Consider the following 25,062-nt stretch of genomic DNA (forward strand, 5'->3'; position numbering starts at 1 on the left):
AGAAAGACTGGGAGAAGGAGGAGAAAAATGAAAGGGGAGCAGAAAGCTTTAGCTCTTGATCCCCCTGTTGACCCACTTCAGATGCGTATCCCGCCAATCATCTCACACGCTCCTTCCGCTGGCAGCCGAAGCAGCTTCACACGTACATGCACGCGCCGCGCACACACAAACACACACATCAGTTGGCAGCAAAACAGAGAGGGAGGCCTATTTTTCTGTCCGAAATGGAGAGAAAGGGGGAAAGAAAGAGAGGTAGAAGGGAGATTATAATTTAATAAGGGGCAGGAAATCTTGGTCAAATCCCCCTGAAGGAGCTGAAATGCCTCCGTGCTGGAGGCTACTGGACTACAGACGGACTGGGCTCCATCTGAATGGGCTTCTCTGGCACAGGCGGCAGGGCAGACGACCAAAGAAGAAGACAATAGACCAGGAAGAGGGAAATCCCACTATACCATGGTTTGGAGCCATATTCCTATATAAAATATTAAACCAGCAATTTGTAAATCCATAGTATCAGCTGCGTGACTGATGAATTTTTGTTAGTATTCAAGTGGATAAGGCTCAATACCCCAAATGTTCAAAGGATCCTCCACATTTTTATATATCAGTTTTTCTTCTCTCTGTTGCTTATTTTTTGTAACACAATTCATCATGCGACATCCATTAAGTTAGCAAAAATAAAACATTTTATAATATTATGGTAACACTTTATATTAAGGTTCCATAATAAGCGTTAGTTAATAGGTAAAAAGCATAGTTAACGTTGATGTTGAAAGTTGAACATGATATGATATAATAAGTAAGTAAGTTAGTTAAACTCAATAAATGTGTTAGTAATGTTATTATAAACAATTATAAGAAACTCATAAGGCTTTTATTAACATTCTTAAGCAGTTTATAAACTCTTAACAAGTTTTAGTACTTATAAATGTCTTATAATCTAATAATAAATGTGTTTATAATGCAATTATTAACATTTATTAATGTTTCTAAGTAACTTATAAGGACTTATAAGGGCCTTATTACCCATCAACTAATGCTTATTACAGAACCTTAAAGCAGCAGTGGGTAGAAATGGGGCAAATATGATTAAAAAAAATCTCTGTCCTCCGGTGCTCCTAATGGCATCTGCAAGATTTCACAGAGTGTGAAGGAAAACAACCAATCAGAGCCGAGCTGGAGTCTGCCGTCCAGCTGCTGTCTATGAAAGCCGGCTGTCAATCACTCACAAACTCTGATCAAACGGTCAAACTAGGCAGCGCTGATCAAATATGAATCAATATTCTGTTACTGTAATGCCTATTTCTCTCCTCAAATGTTTTCAGAAACATCTTGTTATGTACTGTTTAGCTGTAAAATGAGAAAGTTTGTGACCCGGCAGCCTTGTTGAGATCTGTCGAGGAAATACCAAGCACCACCCACCAGCGGGAGCACAGCCAATAGGAACGCTCAATATGAACGCTCTCTCTCTGAAATTACCTGTGATTGGCCAAAGTCTACCATCACGGGCTAAATTTTTTAAAGCCTGAAAACAGAGCCATGAGGAGGTGCAGAAGTCTGGTTTTCTGTCTGAACACTTGAATTACAATATGCTGAAAGGTGTTTATGGCAATTTTTGCCATATGACGCCAAAAATATACTGCCACTTTAATTTTAATAAGACCAGTCCAGACTGAGAGCAAATAGGACAGGAGCACAAACATGTCTTCTTGTGAGTTATGGCATGTTTACTACTTGTTTTATTTTTGTGATAAAACCATTGAAATGTATCTGTGACTGTGACATGCTAAGATTACATCAGCTGACTGACTCAGTAGTGTCAGTAATACAAAAATATCTATTTTAAGTTTGCTAACATTAGCCACCATAAGCTACTAGTCACACCAGACCAAGTAAGGTCGTATAGCAGCAAAACCCTCTGGTGTATCAAAAATGAGAAAGAGGGTATCTTATTACTTATGAATCCACCTTTTCATTCTAAGAAGAAGATCAAGTTTTCGTCTTTCAAAAGTTACATAGCCTCACTGTGCAACCAGAACAAAAGATTAAATGAAAACACATGAGGGAAATTACACAGTAAATGACACAAAAAGATTTGAGCAATTACTCAATGTGAAGCCTGAAGCTTCCTCTTGACAGTCTATAATAAAAGAGATTGACTAAATGCAATGTGGGCTTTTAAAAAAAAAGCAACTATACGAGGAAATGAGCAAATGAACTGTTGTTGCTCGAGGACTCAGACAATGTGACGCAGGGCCATCAAAGGATGAGGGATGGGATTGGACACCATCACTATTATGTTGCTTGCTATGTCTTTCCAATAGTGTGTGAAGGCAGGGGTTAGCGTATAGCGTGTGCATTTCCACTTAGAAGTCTTTATATAACACCTAACATAGTTGAGGATAACAGGTCACACAGGCAATGCACCCTCCTCCATCACTCTTCTACCTCTTTTTTCTCTGCGGAAATTTGCTGAATCCCTCTCTGCTCAGAAATCACTTGTCCCCCACCCACTACCTCACACTATGTTTTAAACATAAATTCATTGGTTGGTTTGAATCCCAGTTTGAGGACCATTAACTGTTCATTGGCCCCGGTTTGATTGATCACTCACTTAAAACGCCGCTGACCCCGGCATGGTGTTTCAGTCTCCAGACCTAGCCAGCTGAAAACAGCCCACAAAGCACCTCAAACACACACACGTACATGCATATTAACCAGACCACCAGCTTACAGTGCATAACCCCCTCTGACTGTGGTCCTCGCTGAAGCCCACCCCACCCATCAGGATCAATGCAAGTCTTTATTAGCTGCTGGCTAAGAGCGCTGGCTGTGTAAGAGGACCCTGTCAGTTCTGGCCTCACACCTCCCAAAATCCACCGCTGGGCTGTATAAACATGGCTCTGTGACTGTGTGTGTGTGTGTGTGTGTGTGTATAAAATTATGTCTATATAGCTGTAAAGATGGTGTTAATTTGTAAGATTTGGAAAAACAAAAAAGCGATATAATAAAAAGTAAGGTGTAAGAAATGTAACAGGACGGGAAAATAAATCCTCAACGTCCAGTAATTTCTCGCATATAATGCAATATATAATAAAGACTAAACAGTTTCTAGCAGGGTTGTTGACACAACGGTGCCGTGTCAGTGAAGCAAGCATGTGATAAGTGGGACTTTTACGATGGCTACATCTGTGCAGTCGTGATCAGTCTGCTTTTCTAGTATGAAACACATAAAAGAAGCTATTTGGCCGCAGATGTGCACCCGCGAGGCCGTGTAAAAACTGTGAGAAAACCGAGTGAATATAAATCCCCCTGGAGCCGTGTTCAGTGGGTTCATCACGCCAGGCCGTATATGAAGGCTGTAAGAGCCACCAGAGAGCAGCACAGGTCAGACCAGACAGTATTAGGAGATACTGCCCAGTCCTATTTCACACTACTGCATGTTGCTGGATGTCTGATTTAGAGTCTGTATCACTGTGAAGTCGTACACACATAATGTACTGTACACTGAACAACACATGCAAGCATTGCATGTAATTACATATAACCAAATGAGCGTACATACTGTAAGTAGCAGTGTATATAGTAGTAGTGTAATTACCTTGATGCATCAATATATCAATTTCACTGTATTTATCTGCTAAAGGAAATATATAAATCTAATCATTCTGTCTTACTCAGTAATCAAAAGCCTTAGTTTAAAAAAAAAAAAGGCAATACTTTGATGACAAGCAGCTCAGTAATGCTGCCATTGGAACTAGGGGCTCATCTCACTGTCATTGCATTTAACTAATTAAACCACGATTTACCATTAAACACCCACCCCACTTTTAGGGGTGGTCCACCTTTATTTAAAAGGCCATTAAATAGGTGTTATTGGTCGCTATAAGCACCATGGTTGTGGGTCATTAGGGGCCTACAACGCCTACTGTGTTGTAAAAGTGAAAGCGAAACTTAAATAAATCACTGAATCAAACGTTACATTTTGAACACAAACAAAAAAGGCTTCTTTAAGTTTAGGCAACAAAACCACTTCGTTAAGTTTAGGGAAAAACATTGCGTTTTGGGTTAAAATAACTACGTTTCAAAAGTGAAAGGGAAACTTAACGCTTGTGAACATGTTGTTGGTTTCACACGGGATGCAAACCCCGGTCTCCTGCATGAAAACCCTATGTTTTGTGTCTCACATCCATCGCCCTCGACCTCCACCCCATATGGAGTGCCAAGGCGTCTATACTACAGCACCAGGCTTCCACTTCTGCTCCTGTCAGAATTACTATAGTCACTAGAGGTCGCTGTCGTGTTCTTTTATACCTTCTTTTGGTGATCTACCATGCGCATAGACGATAAAACCTACTGGTGGGTGTAGCAGGTCCCTATTGACCCACATCTCTGGTGCTTATAGCAACTGATAACGCCTATTTAATAGCCTGACAACAGCTTAACTGGCTAGATGAATTGGATATAAAGTTTTCAAGAATTTAAGATATTGTTGGACTGCCAGCAGCCAGACCGCTTTGAAGGTTAAGAGACACAATAGGTTGAAGTTGTATACTCTGCATACTCTAATATCTAAATAAATGTCCACAATGTCAGAAAACATGGAAATATCATCTATCAATACAAATATTACATGGTCATATTCATGTAACTATTTATAGTACAAGCAATCCATCAATGTCGGCATTTGTTCCTGCTGAAGAATATTTAAAAAGAAGTCACAAATATATAGTTTCATTTTTAAAAAAAGGCTCAAAACTATATTAAAAAAGCTGGGCACTGTAGTTTTTACCAAACATTACTCAAACAGGAGTAAACTGTGCATTTGTTGGGGACTATTTTCATTTGCGGATTGACACACATTTGGTGCACTGGTGAGTATTTACAGCAGTGGGTCGGTGTATGTTCACTCAAAATAAACATGTCACTCTGCAACTGTCAAATGATAAATACAATTAATAAATAAAAAACAATCTTATTAAAGGAATAAATGATAACTCTTGAGGTTTGTGTGTCATCCAATAACCCCTGGACACTAAATATGCAATGAGTAGCTACCTCACAGAATAAAAAAAGAGACATTTCCTTGTGGAAGTACAACGTGTTCTCCTGACCAGTCAATTAGAAACAGGCCGACATATAAACTTGGCAATATCATGACAATAAACTTCCAAAACAAAAGAAAAAAAGGCTAGCAACAGCCAACATATTCATTAAAATATCTGAAGTCATATTTGGATTTATTATAGTAATTAGCGGAGATACTCCTGATTTTAGACAGAAGACAAATTGGGCGTGCTGTTTGCTAAATTGCCTGTGATCCAGTGCGGCTCTACAGGCGTGTTTGTTCAATATCAAGGAAGGAAAAAGAGACAGAAACGTGTTGGTTTGCCAAAAACACCGCGTCTTGTTTCAATAATCGCACTTTGTACGCTGAAGAGGAGGAAACAAAATAAAGAAAAGTGTCCGAATGAGATGCTGCAGATCTGCAGCCGGGGCCAAGACAACAGAAAGACCACCGCCAACATAAAGGACTCACTGTTTCGAAAATAAAGGCAGCGATACAACTCACATTGGCGAACACGGGCCATAATAATAAAGTTGGCTTGCTCGTTAGTAAAAAGATAACTGTCTTGGCTGTCCCTCTCATCTGTCATGTCCTCTGCACTATCTGGTTAGTTAAACAGAACCCAGTGTGAGTGAGGGACAAAGTGTAGATATTGGACAGTGGATTGTGGGAGGGCGAGACATAGAAAGAGAAGAGGAATAAATCAGTCCAAACTTGGAGTAGGTTGGACAGGAGAAGCGTGCCTCATAGATACAGGGGTTAACTCTATATTTCCTCCCTCTCTGACACCGTATCTCCCTCTGACCTTTTCTCCCGTCCTGTCAACACCCCCTCCGCCCTCTTGACACTAATCGCGATCCGGGTGACTCCCTGTTCAGCTCCCTTGTGTGTGATTGATTTCATCGGGACTCCTTTTTATATTAAAACCAGATCTCCTTGTCCTCTGTCTCTTATCACCATAGCGCAGTCATCAGGAGGTGATCAGAGACACACAAAGGAATGTTCCAGTTGCTACGATACAAGCTATAACAGCGACGATCAAACGCAGCGGGAGACGACATTGTCAGGTCTGGGACAGTTTAGGGGCACCGAAAGCTGACTGCATAACAATACAAACTTATATAATGTGGATATGACTTTTTTAAAGTCCTCTGAAATGTCCGCATGCTATATGAGAGACTGTTTATCCTAAGTATGATTCAATTTAGTGAAAGGGAATTATTTGCACATCTGTTACTGCTGTAAACACCAAAAAAATCCGGACGAATTTATGGTTAATGGGCTGTAAATTGTCTGGTCTGCTCCCCAGAATGTCAAGTTTGAGCGCTGTTCATCAGGAAGGAGGAAAGAAAAAGAGATTTTAATGACAACAAACATTCAGATAATTGTGTAGTGTTGAATGAACTCCATTTCCTCGTTCACCTGCCTCATGGAATTCCTGCGGTGCTGCCAAGAGCCAATAAAACAGCACATTCAACCTTTGCGGGGCTAGACGCAATAATAACCTTCTCATTATGCATTATGCGGCAAATAGCTGAAATTAAGTGGATATAAAGAAACGCAGGAGAAGCCTTTTTCCTGTTTTTGAATGGTGGGATCTGTGCTCGGTGCTTTAATCGGATCATATCAGTCTATCTAGCATGTCGGAGAAGCAGTTTGGGAGGTTGTGATAAGACTGAGGGAGGCTACATCAGTCTGCATGCATCTAATGGTTCATTAAGGGCTGATTCTCAAGATCTGATATGTGTTTATCTCCGACCTGGCAGCCAGAAGAAGGGGACATTCTTGGGAGTCTGGAGTTAGTTTAGATTGATGGGCCCTCGCTTAGATAATCACCAGACCAAAGGAGGGCTGAAGCAGCTTCTTTGTCTCCACTTGGCAGCTGGAGGGGACGGGAGGATTGGTGGGAGGAATATGAGAGTTAGAGAGGAATAAAACTTACACCACAGACATGAGAATGAGACACATCCTTGGACACTGGAGGAGATGTGGGGGAGGACGGGGCGACGGTGAGAGGCGGCGGAGGCCAGGCTCCTTAAACTAGAGCCCATCCAGAGCAAATGAATCAAAACAGGCACAGGGACCGGTGCTGTTGTCTTTACAGGAGCTCTTCAAAATATTGTTTGAAACATCTGTTCTGTACTTTAAAAGTTTTCTATTTAAAGCTGCTATAGTCACTTTTTTTATATCAATAATAGATCACATTACTACTTGTATGTGAACGGGGCTGTTTGTCGTGATGACCCCTTCACCCAACTCTGTAGCTACCCTCAGAGTTTTATAGCGATTTTCAGACCACAGACTTACTGTATATAAGAAGTGGACATAGTCTCCGTGACGTCACCCATTGGTTTGTAGACTGCTGTTTTGAAGCCTTTGAGTTCAGCATTTTGGCTGTCGCCATCATCGGGCGTGGCTACCTTGTGATTGACAGGTCGCTACCACGGCGTTGTCCGGTCTGGGAGTTGTCCATGTTTTTGTCTTAGAACTTTAACCCTTTCACAGTGTGTTTTCAGTTCATGAAAGTTATTTGTGACATTTTGGTTGCCTAAAAATGTCTTATTCAGCATTCGGTTGTACTTAACTCCACCATTTCTTGTCACTTCTGGTTGCAAAAAACCAAGACGGCGACGGCCAAAATGACATACTCAAGGCTGCAAAATGGCAGTCCACAAACCAATGAGTGACATCACATGCCCACTTCTTATATACAGTCTATGGATAAAAGTCCATGTAACTAAGAAATGCAACTGCTTTAATTGAGCTAGATTTAGTCTCCTCCTTGAGTTTTTGATGATTTTATTTCTCATCTGTTGTGTTTTATTTCTATTTGAACTGTAACTGGTGTGCTTGCCTTGGCCAAGTCTTTCTCGAAAAAGAGATTTCTATCTCAAGCGACTTCCTGGTTAATTAAAGGTTAAATGAAAATAAATAAATAAATAGCACAAGAAAACTCCTGTGCGGTATGACACATAAAGGGTCTAATATGGAAAATTAATAAAGAGTGAAAGGTATACCTCCATGAAGTCATATTCAGTCCTTCCAGTGAACTAAACCTCTCCAAGGGTGGGAGTCTCTGCTGTGTTATTACTCCAAACAAACCTAAATGACCGACCCGCCAAAATAAGGAATGACAGCGATGAAGAGGGGATTTGAGAGGGAAGTGGGTGTTGAGTGACCTCTTTCACCGAGTTTGTTTACAAGTTGTCAGTCGGCAAATAAGCGCAAAGTGGAGCGAGGGGGCGCTGGGCCAAGTGCGGTCGGAACTCAGCGGGTCGGGAACGGTGACTCAGATTAGGTTGACTATGCGATCTTGCCCGGACCAGGCAGGCAGATGCCTCCGATCTACGTGCAAATGAGCGAGTGAGATCATTGATGATAAAATGTGTCATTTCCTCGGGGATACACCCTCTGTTAATGACCTGTCAAATTTTACACACAGCTCACTTTATGTTCTGTTAACCACCCGATACTTTAACAGCTACATAAAACGACACAGTCAGCTCTTCTGTGACTTATCTGACGCATTCTTGAGGCTATTTTATTCTGAAATAAAAAAGGTGCAGACCTACATGGCAGACAGGTTTAACAGTGTGCCGGTTTAACTGTCACAGCAAAAGATAGCATCTGAAGACTGATTAAGGGACTTGAACGGCTTCCACCGAAGTCCACGCTGACTTCCAACAACTGACGCAGCAGCTTCGTGGCGAGAGAAAGAAAGGAAAGAGAGGTAGACAAAGCTGTTTGAGTTCCTCGGGTGACACAGAGCAGGCCGCTGCGGGAAACCTCAGCTCCTTCATTCACTGTGGTCTGAGAACATAAAAAGCACCACACCGTTTGATCTCCAGACTTGAATACGTCCCTCAGCTTCATAAAAAAATAACACAGCTTTGGAAACCATATTCCCCCAATTATTCCCCCATTACCCTCCAAACCCCCTCTTTCTCCCTCTCTCCCCTCCCTCCTTCCATTCCTCCCACATTAGCGATTCTGTCTCTGATATCAAAGTGGGATGAAGATTAAAGTCTGGGTGAGGGGAAGAGTTGCGTGGTATGGGGCAGCTCGGCACTTTGCCACAGCTCTAGACGGGGCTTGATCCACGGAGTTATTCGCCCTCCGTCTGCCCACCGTTAGCTCTGTTCTAGTGACCGAAGATGGCCGGGAAATGAAGGAGGGCTTTTGTTTCCTCTCATCCAAGCTGACACACTCAACACATAACTCGGCAACATACTCCGTTATCCAGTCACACCTCGCGCTCTCCGGAAGGATTTAGAAGTCTGTGTCTGGGAGGAATGTAAAAGCAAGCGCTGGCTAAGCTTCCCTTTGAGGCTCCAGCCTGCTTCTCCATTTTTTACATTTATCAAACGGCGTCAGCCCACCAGCTAAGCACCTGTCAGTCAAAACACACCAGGCCATCACCACCTTCTCGCTTCCAGCTGAGCATGCACTGTGACCCCCCCGTGACCTAGGAAATGTTACCAATTATGAAGCAGTCGGAAAGGTCAGAGAGTCAAATCCCATGTCGGTCACTTTCAAGGATCATGTTTGTTACCCTTGTCAATCTATGCAGGTTCTATACCACATGTAAGAGAGTAGTATTTACATTAAGGATCTGTCTGCCAAGAGTACTACATATTTACAGTGGTGGAAAGTAACTAAATACATTTACTCAATTATTGTTCTTAAGTGCAATTTTGAGGTACCTGTACTTTACTTGAGTATTAGTATCCACAAATAAAGGCTGCATTTTGGGCCTTTAGTGAGTCTTTTTTACTCAAATGATTTGAGGATGTCTGTCACCAATAAACTGTATATAAACAGCGTTCCCATTTCCAATTATGGTATGTTTCCAGTTACCCTAATTGGGGAGGGGAATTTTATAAGCGGGCTAATTAACATACCACCACTCCTTAAAGCTGACACCCAGAAAAATACGGTAGCATGTCCCAATGGTTGTTTATTATGGCAGAAAATCTGTTAATGTTTTATTTCTTCACACAGTAAGCAAATGTTTAGTTTTCTTTCTTTTTTATTGGAGTTTTCCTCAATGCCAGGGCTGGAGGATTCAAAAGGGGTTCCAGAAAATCAATACAAATTGAGAAAAGGTCCTAAACTGTGTAACTTTAAAGGGTAGTTTTCCATAAGTAACAAAAAAAAAACAAGTAGGTGTAATAATTCTACTGAATACAGGTTCATAATTTGGTGAAGAATCATTTTTGATATCTTGAAAAAAGCACCTGATTCGACTGTTATCAGGCCATTAAATAGGCGTTATCATTCGCTATAAGCACCATAGATGTGGGTCAGTAGGGGCCTACTAAGCCTACTATGTTGTAAAAGTGAAACTTAAAAGCAATACGTTTCAACACATAGAACTGCATGAAACTGCACAAACAAAAAGGCTTATTTAGGTTCATGCAACAAAAACACTTCGCTAAGTTTAGGGAATAACATTGTGTTTTGGCTTATAATAACAAAAGTGAAAGCGAAACTTAATGCTTGTGAACACAAAGACAACTACACGTTGGTGTTTCACGCTGTCTATACTACAGCGCCTGACTTCCGCTGCTGCTCCTGTCACAATTACTGCGGTCGCTAGAGGTCGCTGTTGTCTTCTTGTATGCCTTCTCTGGAGATCGACCTTGTGAATAGATAATAAAACCTAATATTGGGTGTAGTAGGGCCCTACTGACCCACATCTATGGAGCTTATAACCACAGATAATGCTTATTTAATGGCCTGATAACAGTCTAATTGGCTTAAAAAAGGCTTCAACAAAATGATGTAAATAAAGAATATTATTCAAAACAATATGCACTTGAACACGAATATAAGAGTCTACAGCCAGAGGATGGTGGTGCTACTGTAGATAGTTAGATGGATCACTAAAGTTATTGCAATTCATGAATGTGTTTCGAGACATTTCACAAATGTCAAAGAGAATCTCAAGGTGGTGCTCGAGGGAAAAGTCAGCAGATCACCAACATCATTAGGATGCATCGTCTAGGAAACATGGATATCTGTACTAGATATCATAGCAATCCATCCAGTAGTTGTTGAGATATTTCAGTCTGAACCAAAGTGATGGACAGACCTACTGACCATCGCTAGCATGGCTTAAAAGGCAGATTATCCAACATCACTGGCTTCAATAAGACATGTGATCAAAGAATCTTCTTCAAAACAAGTAGAACTGCACATGAAAAATATCTCACCCCTCTGGCGGATACTTAGAAAAATAAGAAACTAATACATAGCATGTGTATTTTGCACTGTACTGTAAAAGACCCAGTCCCGGGGTAACCACTAAAACTCACTCCTCAGATGCAAAAGAGACTTGGGAACATCATCATTTGTGATAAGTACTGCCATCACCGGCTTCAAAGACATACGGAGGGAGCGACAGGGGGAGTGTGTGCATCAGTGGAAACCCTCAACCAATCCTCTAATGCTACCAGGACCATTTCCATACCGCATTCTGGCTTCTTATTCTCATTGACCTCATAAAACCTTTGTGTGAGCACAACACAGTTGACTTGTGAAAACAAAAAGGAGAAAAATGGGATTTTAGCTTGAAAGCCGTGCATTTTTTAGAAGTGGTTTAATTGGCCTTAAAAAGGTTTCAGGCACCCTGAGGACACAATCAAGTGCTTTGAACTTAAAATATGCAAATGTTCAGTGACAATATGCTCACATCTAAATGACTAGTGGCATAGTTTCCACAAATGCATATACTGTAAGAATGAATAGCGACTTCAAACAGCGACAGCATGCATATGCACTGTTTTTTCCTGCAGCACATGGAACAGAGTGGTGCGTCTACGGGAAACAGGGATAGAGAAGAAGGAGTTGGGGTTCAGGCCGCACTCTGCTAGAGCAATTATCTTGTTCCTCAAACCTGCCGTTTAATGGAAATCCTAGGCGTTAGCCAAACTACACGACTGCCTTTAGGTATGAACCCTCCAACTGATCCACGCCCCCTTCTCCCCCTCTCTCATTCCACCAAATATTTTCATAGGACATCTGACTTCAGTGGCTGGCTATTAGTTCCACAGGTGTGGAGGGACAAACGCCATTAAAACACCCTGAGACATTCCACCAATGCACCACACAATACATGCCATACTTTCTCTTACAGTTCATAATTTCCAATACCTGTCCATTCCCCCTGAATGCAATCTGTCACCAGATTTCAGAATTATATCCATTTAATAGTTTCTCACTTGGGTTTCTCTGTGTATGAACACGTGTGCGGGTGTGTTTATTGCGACAGTAGCTGGAAATATGCAACCAGCCTTCTCGACTGTGAGCTGTTGTTGTTTTAAGCCCCTTGGAGGTCTCTGCATCACTCCCACTCAAAATGGCACGGGATACAAAACTGCAACCAGATGGAGGGCTTCTGCCATTGTTTTCCAGTTGAGCAACACCATGCTAGCGGGCAACGCAGAGGGGAGGGAGATGGGCAAGAGCATCATCGACCAAATCTTTGAATCTGTGCTCAAAGGGCATGCAGTACATAATGGAAATGGTCTAGTCTTTCTGTCTATTGTCCCCTTTCTCCTCTCATCATGCAAATGCACACAACTTTCTCTCATTCTCCCTCTTGACGTGTGAGATTATGCTAGAATATTCCTGACCATCAAACAGAGGTATGACGGTTCGTCCAGAGCCAGAGGCATGGCTGCCCGCAGCCCACAAACGACCCCAAAATGACTCAAAGTCCTGCGTACGTAAATTGCCCACAAAAACCTCCCCTTCCTTTCGAATCACTCATCTGCTGCTGAGAAAGCATAACCCCGGGCACCGTCTGACGCGTTTCTCTTTAGCGCGCCGCTGTATGGTTTGGAAGCCAGAGTGTTTACTTAGGTTTGGAGAGGTAGGAGTGAAAACGCCAACACGCTTTTTTTTTCTATGCAAAACAAAACGAGATGGGGACAGGAGACATCAACTCATGCTCAAACCACGAGTTTATAAAAACTTGGAGGTGGAGGTGATGCGTGTTGAGAGGGAGGTTTGTGGTAGGTATGTGGTATGAAGGAGAACAAGCTTATATGTGTTCTGTAAATCAGAGGTAATGGATTTTGAACAGTCTGTAAAAATGCTCTGAGGTCTGAGCCTCTGATCATGATATGCTGTCTGCAGATCTATGGAAGCCCTGAGAGGCAAGTGAGAAAAAAAAATCCATCCATTTTCAAAATAGGATCTTTTTCTCTCCTATGTTTATGACTTATAACAGGGACTTCTCTTACATGCTGACCTATGTTACAAAGAATTTCTTCCTGCCTGAAACACATGAACACACCTCCTGGTCGCAGAATACTTCGCCAATGCCTGGTGTGAATTTGGCATTGACCTTGAACAGTTAGGGTTAGGATAGGTCGTCAGGGCAGTGAGTCTCACAGGAGTTTTCGCACATTTTCGCAACTTGGTGGTTACTTTCTAGACGCGACCAATTAAAACTCACCTGGAAGAAAACATGAATGTTTTTAGTCCCATTTAGAACATGGAGTAGTGGTGCACTTCAACCTCTTGTGGCCGACACGAGTATTACAACAACGAACACAAGGATCCAAGGAACAGTGTGTAACATTTGGGGGGATTTATTGCCAGAAATGGAATATAAGATGAATAAGTATGTTTACTTCAGTGTATAATCACCTGATAATAAGAATCGTTGTGTTTTTGTTACCTTAGAATGAGCCGTCTATATCTACATAGGGAGCGGGTTCCCTCTCCACGGAGTGCGCCATGTTGCACCGCCATGTTTCAACAGTAGAAGAACGGACAACCCAAACTCGGTTAACTTTTCCTGCTTAGGGCCGAAGTCGATAACGTCACTTGCCGCTCTCTCTCTCTTACTTCCCACACACTCTACGCGCTGGCTTTGCTCCAAATTACTCTAGCGAGGGACATTTGCGTTTTCGCGTCGGCCACCGTGGCTCTCCAACACGCTTGGCACACAGGAGAGGCTTTAATTGGTTGTAATGTCCTCACCTCACTGCTAGATACTGCAGGAGTCTACACACTGGACCTTTAAGTCATAAACACAGGAGAGAAAACAATTTACGTAAATTTTTCTCACTTGCCCCTCAGGGCTTCCATACAGATCAGTGTGAGGCTTAATAAAAATGGAGGAGAATAATAAATGTAGTTGATGGGCAAAACTGTTGCTACAGGGCACAAAGAGCATAGAGGAGTCCATTGTAATACAGTACAACATCAATGGGGCATTGCTGTTAAAAGGGTAAGTTCACCCAAATTACTAAAAACACATTTTATGTGTAGTGGATTCTAGCTTTGTAGACAGCTAATGTGGTGGATTCGTGCTGTGAAACCACAAATAAAATCCTATTCAACAGCATTTTATTAGAGAAGAGGCACAAATGTTAGAGATGGATATCTTAAAACCAAAACTATCTGCATGGCTAGATACCACTAGAGGTATGTAAGAAAATATCTTTTGTAATTTGAGGGAAGAGGTATGAGGCTATCTTTGGGGGGAAAAAAAGCACCGGCTATCCGAAATCTCCATCGCCGTGCTCCATATTTGCACTCACTCCGCTATGCTAACACTGGCCAGGATCGCGTGGTATGAGAGAGCTGTGTTTAGACGGCTTTTCACAGCCCCTCAGTTGAGAACAGTGCAAATAGACATAATGCCAAAATAACAGTTGTCGGAATGCAACGCCGCATATGCGGTTGTTGGCCTTGGATGGAGATATAAGGTCGCGAGGCAGACAGATAAACTCCCCCCGACTTTCCTTATTGTCGGCCTGGTCTGTCATGTTTTTGGAGGAGGTTTTTTATCTGAGGGTAGTCTGGGGTCTCAGAGGGAAGGGTGGGGGGGTACGTGAGTCAACAGTAGTTTATAGGTAATGGGTGACACATGAGGTCGGTATTAGCTCTAGCAAAAGGTGGCAAGGTGCATCACAGGGGTCATAGATCCCATGAAATGTTTCCTGGCAACAAGTTGCCAATGGGGTCAGTATTTGGCTCAAAGCCTACAGAACTACACCGGTGGGAAATATCACAAGTTTATCTGAGCGAAGAACTGATTACTGATAAGACTGGCAGGAATATGAACCCATTGCACCTTCCTGCTGTCACTAAATCATTTTCCCAGACTCGCCTCCCTCTCACAGACAAAAGCAGGGAGGGAGAATGACGTGAAAAAGATTGCAGACTTAAAAACAAACATTGTCTGACTTACTTTTTCCTGCACTTTCTTTCTTTCTACTACCCCTTACCCTGCATGAGCGTGCCTGTGCCATAACTATATTTTCCCTCTGTCTCCCCTGGACAACGTATTATAATGGCTGCAGTTTTTATTGGAATGACTTAAATGGCCCTTAAAATGCCGTTTGAATGATGGGTGCTGGTGTCTGTCCTCTGTGTGTATGTAGGTGTTTATGCGCGAGTGTTCGCCAGCGGCTCCAGACCCCGTTTCCATCAGCATTGCCAAATTTCTTTCACCCACCCTCCACCTCCACCCCAACTTCTTGATGTTCACCACATCTCCCACAGTGTTCACATTCATTTTTGCTTGTATGCCCCCCTCCCCCTCTCCCCTTCTTCTTCATCCACACCATGGGGAAAAACACAATTGCCCTCTCACACTCATAAGGTAATGGCTGCAATTTGCTTATCGCACAAGCACAGATGTGAAAATAAATGGGAGTCTAGACTGACAGTGGAGACAAAACCCTTCCATCTGGGTTTAAAAGTGGGTTTCCCAAAGAGTCATAAGTCAACAGAACAAAGATGTTTTTTGTTCTAAGACACTTTTGAGAAACTGGCCCAGTCCTGGCCAGTCTTAATTTCTATATCTGTAGATCAGATGATTTGCCCAGCCAACAAACGTCACCATCCATTACTCTGTCTGCCCTTCTGCATCTCCGCATACGCTCCAACCCACCATAGATACTTTGTTTTACTGTCTGAGCTCCCCTCTTGTTGCAGAAAAATGCAGCGAAAGTGATTACAGACACATTCCAGACGCCCTCTATGGAGTGAATGATGGACCAGTAGAGAAATGTACAGTAGAGAGAGAGAGAGAGAGAAGAACAGGGAGGACATAGGATGAAGTGCAGCTGAGGTTACAGATGAGGCATTACAACTCTCCTTCCCCCCTGGAGCTTAGACTATCTAAAGGAGAGAGGAGACGCAAAGTTTCAGCTTCTGCACACAGAGCAGGGCTCATATGTGTTCTACAGACGACGGACAACAGCGCTGCCGCAGAGAGAGAAGACATGTAGGCAGAATGTCAGCAAAATGCCAAAGACAGGATCAAAATGTGCTGGACTGAATTGCATCTACAGACAGGCCGATGCTGTGAATATGCTGTTGTGTCTGGCAGGACTGAGAACTATTTGGACAATTTTGGACCCTGGCAGCATTACAACTAACGCTTTTCTTTTTCCCCTCCTCTCTGAATAATCATATCGAGAGCAGTGTAATGGGTAGGGACGAAGCGGGAGGAGTGTCACATGGAGGAGATTTGCAGATGAATCGATGCAGACGCCACGCGGTGCATTCCTTGACGTTGTTCTCAAATTTGTTTGATTTTGTTTCACTGATCGAGGAGGAACGCAGCAGTGAGAAACCACACAGCTCAGCTTCTGCTTTGTGGAGTTTGTCCCCATAGCTCCCCCCGCTCAGTAGTTCTTTAACAACCAGTGTTGTTGTTATGCGTATTCCTAACAAACCTGCCAAAATTCCCATTTTCTATCCAACCCTATAACCAGACAAGAATGTCGATATTGGACGATTCAGCAAAACCACATGCTCTCAACCTTGCTACATAAAGCATGGATGTATAAAGAGAACTGGTATAGTGTTGGAGGCTGTTCATTCCTATGAAAGTTGCTCAGTGGCAAATGAAGCAAAAAAAATCTTGACTTCCGAGTATAAAATTACCCAGATTTTTCGGCAATCTTCTGCATCCATAGAGCAGACGCAGTAGGGTTTTCTTTAACCCCGCCTCCCAGCCCTCAGTCCGGCCTCGATTCACATGAACGGAGGAAGGAAAATAACTAAATAAGGGCTATTAAAGTGTTCGTACTGGGAAGTTTATTCACCAAAAAAAAATAAGATCCGCTGAGTTACAGACTTCTCGTTCCCAATGTAAGTCTATGAGAAAAAGTATTTTTGGGCCAAATGGCATCACGTGACAGACATGGAAATTGTAGTACCACCGTTTGGCTACTGTGTAAAATTTGCTTCAAAGCCCAGTGCTTTTCCTAGGGGCTTTCATAAATGACACTATTTCCTGCTTCGGCACTGAATCTTGGCAAGAGATGTAAATTGTGAGATGTGGAATTGTCCAATATGGATGTAACTCCTATGGATGCCAGGCTGTTTCTTTCTCAACATCGTCACTGTGATCCTACTAACAGAAAAGCTCAAAACACTGATAACATGTCTAGTTTGATTCCTGAAAAGAAATTGTGTCCAAACCCAGGAACTTGGTTTGGGTCTTGAGGAGTTGTAGCATTTATTCACTGACAAATAAACTGTACACACACTGCAGTGCTACGTTCACAGCTATAATGTTACTGATAACTTCTTACTCACCATTGTTACACACACACACGGGCTGTCAGACCCTTACTTACCGGACTGACAGAGTACGCCAGGCAGACACACAGCTGACAAACTTGCAGTTAAACTAATTGATGTGGTGGAGACTTTTATTGGGAAAGTGGCTGCATGTGTCCACGACAATGCACGCAGCATCGTGGCTGCTAACTCTCCCGGAAGGTTGAACTGGGGACTCGGTTGTCTGTTTTGCACATACACTGCAGCTGGTGATAAATTATGGATTTAACCTGTTTGTGCATCCGCTTATTGTTGCAGCTGGGCAGCTTGTTAGGCACTACAACAACAGCACCTCTGCACACAACGCATTAATCTTGTCGGTTAATGGTTAATAATCTGTTAACGAGGTTCGGTTATCTGTCAGAAAAAGAAATTTAAATTAGCATGCCTAAGCTATACCTATGAAAAGTAATGAACTGTCATATATATTCTACAAAATGCATATCCAATCCACGCAATTGTGAACCAGGAAGTATAAAGCACAACAAGTGCTGCATAGGGAGAAGGTCGGAGTGGATGGGTGGGTCAAAAAAACAGACTTTGGCCCAGGAGACCGATGTTTGTACCCTGTGTGAAACCAGACATCAACATTGATTTGTCACGTGTCTTCTGTACGTTAAGTTATTTTAACCCAAACCACACACTTTTCCTAAACCTTACAAATAGTTTTGTTAGCTACACCTAACCAATTTGTTTCCTGTGAAGATGTGGAAGTTTATTTTGAAAAGACAGGAGCGGAAATTTACAAGCATGTCACGGAAAACGCAAGAAAAAGGAGGAATAACTTTTCCTAAAATATCATATGAACCGTTGTATGAGGATACGCTGAATTGGCTTATCCAATGTGTGGCAAAGAAATATGTAATTCATTTCTGTCATTGTACACTCTTTTCTCTTCACTATGAACCACTTCCAAAATCTCTGCAGGTATATGGGCTTCAGATTTCCATTAATGGTTTCTGATGTCTGGGTTTTCAACATAACTATTGCCATTTGAATGATGAATATCTCCCTTACTGTGTGGAGCAACTGGAACACAGTAGTACAGTGTTGTGCAACAGGAGCGTTATCCGTCTTTTCTGCATTAATGCTATCTGACTATCATCACTTTCTGCCTGTTGGGAGATGCCGTTTGACAAGCAAAACTCCAGAGGAAACAGAACTAGACACTTGTGATCAACAGAATTATGCAATGGAACAGAAAGAGACACGAGACAGACAGAAATGTTAGCGAACCTGGTTTTCGGATCACACCCGTATACAGCCCACGAGGGAAAGGCCCTCAATTCATTAGGGCGCTGTTAGTGTGTACTGTGCTGACTTGGAGGGGGTCTCCGCACATTCCCCATAAGTGTTGATGGGGTCTGGATTTGTCATTGTCTCCACATGAGGGTGGACTGCTGCTTGTGCGTTTCCCCGCTGCGTTGTGCCTGGCTTGTCTGAGCTGGCCTTCCCAAACATCCCTCAAGACGAGATGTCCTGGCTGATCCACTCCCAGAGAGGGATTAAGCACACAGATCTATGGTTTTCCTTGTGTTTCTGATATTTTAACCATTACCACACAACACAGATGTTTTTGTACTGCAAATAAAGATGAAGCTCAAACTTAGACATTTAATTTGTGCCTGTCTTCCTGCTAGCCATTTTTTATAGTGCCCACCATAATAGATCATTTATAAAAGAGTAATTTCTTCTCAATCTGGGTATGTTTTTTTGTAGTCTTTTCCAATGCAAATCAAACTGTATGAGGATGTAACTTTGGAGAGTCCAACTTTCTATGTTTATGTATAGCATTACATTTTAGTATTTTAAAATATACAACATTATTAAAGAGGTTCTCCTGTGATTTAGGATTGCACTTCCATTGAGTTTGGAGACTTGTAGCAGACCGATGATTTGATCCGTTGTTCATGTTGAAATATTAGGGCTGTCAAAGTTAACACCATAATAACACATTAACGCGACTTGTGATTTTTAGATTGTAGCGGGCTCTGTTTTAGCGCTACAGTGATGATACTGTCATCAAAACCATAAGGAATCTATTGGTACCAACCATGTCATACTAGCTTGTTGCGAAGGAGGTTAAATAACACTCCAAACTTATGCTAAATATTGGCGAGGAAAAACTGGCATGGGCATTTTCAAGGGGTTCCCCTTGACCTCTGACCTCAACATATGTGAATGAAAATGGGTTCTATGGGTACCCACGAGTCTCCCCTTTACAGACATGCCCACTTTATGATAATCACATGCAGTTTGGGGCAAGTCATTGTCAAGTCAGCACACTGACACACTGACAGCTGTTGTTGCCTGTTGGGCTTGAGGTTGCCATGTTATGATTTGAGCATATTTTTTATGCTAAATACAATACCTGTGAGGCTTTCTGGACTATGTTTGTCATTGTTTTGTGTTGTTATTTGATATTATATATATATATATATATATAATATATATATATATATATTCCAATAATAAATATAAACATACCTGCAAGCAAGCATTTTGTCCAGTCCCATTCTGATAAGAGTATTAAATACTTTTAAGATTAATCACAATTAAATAATTTAATCGATTGACAGCCCTATGAAATATTGCACCCCGATATCACGCCAAAGTGTGTAGTAGTCGCACCTGTCACATTTTGCCTTGCCGAGGAGTGAATATTATGCGCCTGTATGAAGGAGCGGTACCAGCAGGGGGCAACAAAAACACTTAGTTAGGTTTAGGAAAAAGTCATTGTTGGCCTTAAAATAAGTACGTAAACTAAGTACAATACGTACAACAACGCAACATCAGTACAGAAAACACATGACAAGTGTCACTACAAAACACGTCACAAACGTCACTAACGTCACTTACCTAACTAACGTAAAACAAAACACCGGTCTTGAACACTGGTCTCCTGGTTCAAAGTCTTGTGTTTGTTGGACCCAGTACAGACTACATGGTGTGTCAAGACACGCCTAAAGCAAGAAGAGCGTTCTTATTACACGCTTTGGTCTTGCGCATTATCGTGTCATTCATGGCTTTTTGTGCGACCGCACTGAATATTGTTAAGTGCAGCTTTAAGAAAAACAAGATTTCTTGATGCCGCTAAAGCCCTTTTGTAGATGGACATGTTTTGCAATCTAACCATGAACAAGCCTCTAACTCCACTGTCTTTTCACTGTCTCTCTGCTCCCAACATGAGGTTTGAATCAGCAGGCTGTCATATGGCAGGGACGCCGCATTCAAGACACATCCTCTCACTGTAACGGTCTGGCAGACATGTCTGCATCCTCGTCTTCTTCCTCCACCTCCTTGTTATCCCTCCCTCTTCCTTCCAGGCTACGAGGGATACAGAACATGCCTCGTCGTCCCCATGATGGAAGACAGCGACTGGAGTAGAATGAATGGATTATAGGACTAAATGAGAAATGACTCTGTTACTGAACAAACTGCAGAATATAAAGGCAGCACTGTTTGACTCAAATGTATCTTTTAAATCTTCAAAACGACCCAGATTTCTGCTTCCCCCTAGAGATTAACGGCATAGAAAGTTTAGCTGATTGCAGGAGTTCTGGGGTATTACTGAGCTTGTTGCTCAACTTGAGGAATGGGCCGGGTGTTCCCGACAGGGTAAACAAACATTGGAGTAGTAAAGAGGCTGCGGCAAACTGAAGCAGAGTAATTCATGGAGGAATGATCTGTGTCTGGGAGCAAACAGACGGCCTCTGCATGTTTCTGTTGACACTGGTTCAAATCCTCGGCCAGATCAAAGACGCCACATGGTTGCTACAAACTGAGTGCTCCTCAGACCAAGCTTATTTTCTCTTTTTATGTTTCTTCTACCTTCAAATCTTTTCCTGTACTTTCACCTCTCCTTGCCTCTTTCCCGCAAATACCGCCCCTTCCCATTTCTCCCATTTTCATCATGTCCCACTTCGATGTTTCTTTCCCTTCCAAACAGATCCATCGCCATCTCTCTTTTCTAAACTTTCCCGATGTTTCCCATATCCCTATCACACTTTCACCACATGTCAGGAAGACTTGGGTTTGTGCGGTTTCTGCCCTGCTTTGGGATCCGTCCAGCTCAGGCTCCACTGGGCTGGTTGTCGGCTCGGCTTGCGGAGCGGGCCGGGGCCCACTGTTAGGAAATGACCACTTCTCTGGTTCAAATTAGCAATGAGGCAACGCAGCAGGCCTTTTTTGCTGGCGTCTCACAGAGGAAAGAACAGGAAAAGTTGGGGAGAGAGAGCGCGTAGCCATCTGCAAACCACATGAAAGTGAGTGGTAATTGATTCAAAGCCCTCCCTAATTAAGTATTTTGTTAGTTGGCCAAAGAACATCCCCCCCAGAAGTGGTTGTACTTCTGTAGCTTTCGCTGTCCAAACAATCGCAGACTTGCATGGTTACCGTCAGGTAGAAGATGTTTTATCTCCGTCAGCTCAATCTGCGATCTATCATCTGTGGAACATCCCGATTTCAACTCAGTTCATGTAAATCTTTGCCCTTTTAATAAGACAGTTCATTTCTGTGTTGCTTCATGCAACTACAGCTGTTTTCCTACTGCCAACGGCAGCTTCCTAATCCCTCTGATCTTGTTCTCATACATGGAAAAGGGTGACTATTGTATTTGATCTGCAGAAATATACTTTATGTCATCACTGTACATATTATATATGTCTCGTGTCAGGGCCCACGTACTGAAATGCCAGCTTATGTGAAGAAAATCTTTCCGTACTCGCTTGCATGCTTACTTATGTTACAAATGCGTGATGGAGAGGCTGACAGTGAGGCTGTCATCCAATTAGTCTTGTGTTTGTTTATCTTAGTCTTCACTGTACAGCATCTCAAGTGTTCTCCATGAAACTCTACTCCGCCTGTGTCCCTCCTAAATTGTTAGGCAAAGCAACGACCCTTCCTGTCTTGCGAGCATGAAATAATTCTTCTTCAACAGCTTCTTTAAGCACTTAGGAACGCTGCCAAACTGCACTGCCTCTCCTGTCTAACTCCAGGAAGTATTACATATATTGTAGGGATAAACAGAAACAAGAGAACTGTAGTTAAGACCACATACGCACACACACACACACATAATGTAGAACGCACTCGGTAAAGCAACGCTCACACAGCGTTCTCCTCAAACGAGCTGGAATGAGCACAAAGTCGCTTTTTCATTTTTATCGTTCCACTGCTTTGCTGCTGATTACGGAAATGAAAAGCTTTGAAGGGCTGGTTGTGTTGTACGCTGCCTAATGCCTCTGAGTGTTTCATTATGAAACTCATGTTGCTCAACGGGCTCAAAGTCTGTTCAGAAAGGATTAAGTCTCTAAGCCAAGGCCATTTAAACATAGAGAACTGGCACCCTGCATCAAAACAATCATGGGATACCGTCACGGCTCAAGCACAATTTTTGTGTTTTGTCTGATGAGGTTTTTTTATTTGTTGCATAAAAAAGTGTGACATAAAAACAATTCAAAAAGTAACAACTCAGAAGCCCGGGGTGGTCTACTCTAGGGGATAAGTCGTCTTAAATCCATCTCTTTAAGGAACACTGTGAGCCAAGCTAAATTTGGGGTGTTTATCTGGGCAGAAAGGGGCAACCTGTGCCAGTTTGTTTAAGACTGGAAGAAAGAGCACTTACATATGCTTGTGGCCATGCAATGGGCACCTATAGTAACCTGCTACTGAGAGACTGCAGAGTTATTTGAAAGGACATCAGAAACATTGACAGTTTTATGTGCTTTCATTTCATATTACGCTCAGAAGAATTTACATTATCATCTGCTAAAATGTCAAAAATCTCTTGTGACGTGAAAACAACTGTCTTTAACATTTTTTAGTTGTTTCACGACTTCCCACTGATAACTTTTAAAGAATATGTTAAGTTCTTGTGACTGCACCGCCACCATTTAGCAGCTAAAGAACGTCATAATTCCCTCAGTAGTTGGTGGAGACCAAAACAGAGCTAAAAGGAGAGTGAATATTGGACTTACATTTACCAGGTGGACAGAAACACAAAGCTAGAATGAATGCTAATGTTGCTCTGTGTTTACTGGATGTATCTATTTCTCAAAACGTCGAACTGTTCCTCTAACAGTTGCAAGGTTAAAGGTACAGTTTGTAGGATTTGGCGGCATCTAGTGGTGTGGTGGCAGATTGCAACCAACTAAGTACCCCTCCACTCACTCCTCCATTCCAAGACTGTGGTACCCGATGGCTCACGGTTTTGCACGTGAGCCACCGGGTGCAAAACCGTGGTAACGCCGTTTGCCTCGCTCAGAGGCCATCCATAACACAATAACAATACTTTAGAAGCAACGAAAGTCAGACGGTGGCTGGCTGTACCACGGTTTTGCACTCTGTGGTTCACGTTACAATGGTTTCACAAGCGTGTCGGAGAGCTACGGTGGCCATCAGGTAACGTAAAAATGTAAAAGGCTCTCGCTAGAGCCAGTGTTTGGTTTGTCCGATCTGGGCTACTGTAGAAACATGGAGGAGCAATATGGCGGAATATGTGAAGAGGACCCGCTCCCTATGTAGATATGAAGGTCTCACACTAAGCTAACGAAAACAGGACTCTTAGTTTCAGGTGATTATACACTAATGAAAACATAGTTATGAATATTATATTATATTTCTGCTAATAGAATATAAATGTTACACACTGTTCCTTTAATGAGATAATTGGTGGAACAAAACTTGTTGATAGATGGTAGATATTAGGTTGCTGTCTGCTACTGAAGACTGGGGCGGAAAAACACAATACATGTGTCACTTAGTAAGCATCCATTTCCTATTCCAGAAAAATCAGGCCCTGTGAAACAAAATGCTTTTTATTATCCTGCTTCGAGGGAACCAAAAACGGCACAATAACCCCAGCCTCTTTTCTCTTTTTACGAACACCTACGCACACGTCTAAATCAAGCTCAGACTGAACAATAACAAAGTCTGGAGCTTTTCAAATGGTCTCAGAAGAGTTGTTTCCAATCCCTTACTCAATATTGACCCATCAGAGAGAGATATATCTATCCGGCATCTGAAGCGAAATAATAAAAATAAACAGTTGGCTTAGGAAGTACATCTGTCACGAGATGAAAAGGGGATAATGTGAGTTTTATACTGAGGAGTTGACCCCTGTTAAGAGTTGGCCCAAACGTCCTGCTTTTGGAAGCCCCAAACAAAATTCGAGCCAGACGGTGAACTGAGGGGCAATGAATGAGGGGGAGCAGAGAAAAAACACACAAGGAAGGCAAATAAACCTACACATGTACTGTACACTCACGCTCATTTGTACAGCTACCTGAATCAAGTAAACATCAAACAACCTTTAATTGGCTTCGCTCTAGGTTACGGATTCAACTTTTTCCCCACTAAACTAAGAATAGTGAGTGGGGAGGTCATACACATCCACA

At 42.4% G+C, this 25,062-nt stretch overlaps 1 protein-coding gene and 1 long non-coding RNA gene across 2 annotated transcripts in view; one reads left to right on the forward strand and one right to left on the reverse strand.

Annotated features, from left to right (window-relative positions):
• The window catches only part of col8a2 (collagen, type VIII, alpha 2), a 53,451-nt gene that overhangs the window by 22,641 nt on the left and 5,748 nt on the right, over positions 1 to 25,062 (reverse strand). The window lies entirely within an intron of this gene.
• LOC119503919 lies at positions 13,744 to 24,097 on the forward strand. The gene is made up of 3 exons (XR_005210411.1): positions 13,744 to 13,901; positions 17,176 to 17,182; positions 24,088 to 24,097. It is a non-coding gene; the product is annotated as an uncharacterized LOC119503919 (long non-coding RNA).

Source organism: Sebastes umbrosus, chromosome 15 (assembly GCF_015220745.1).
Source record: "Sebastes umbrosus isolate fSebUmb1 chromosome 15, fSebUmb1.pri, whole genome shotgun sequence".
Taxonomy (NCBI): Eukaryota; Metazoa; Chordata; class Actinopteri; order Perciformes; family Sebastidae; genus Sebastes; species Sebastes umbrosus.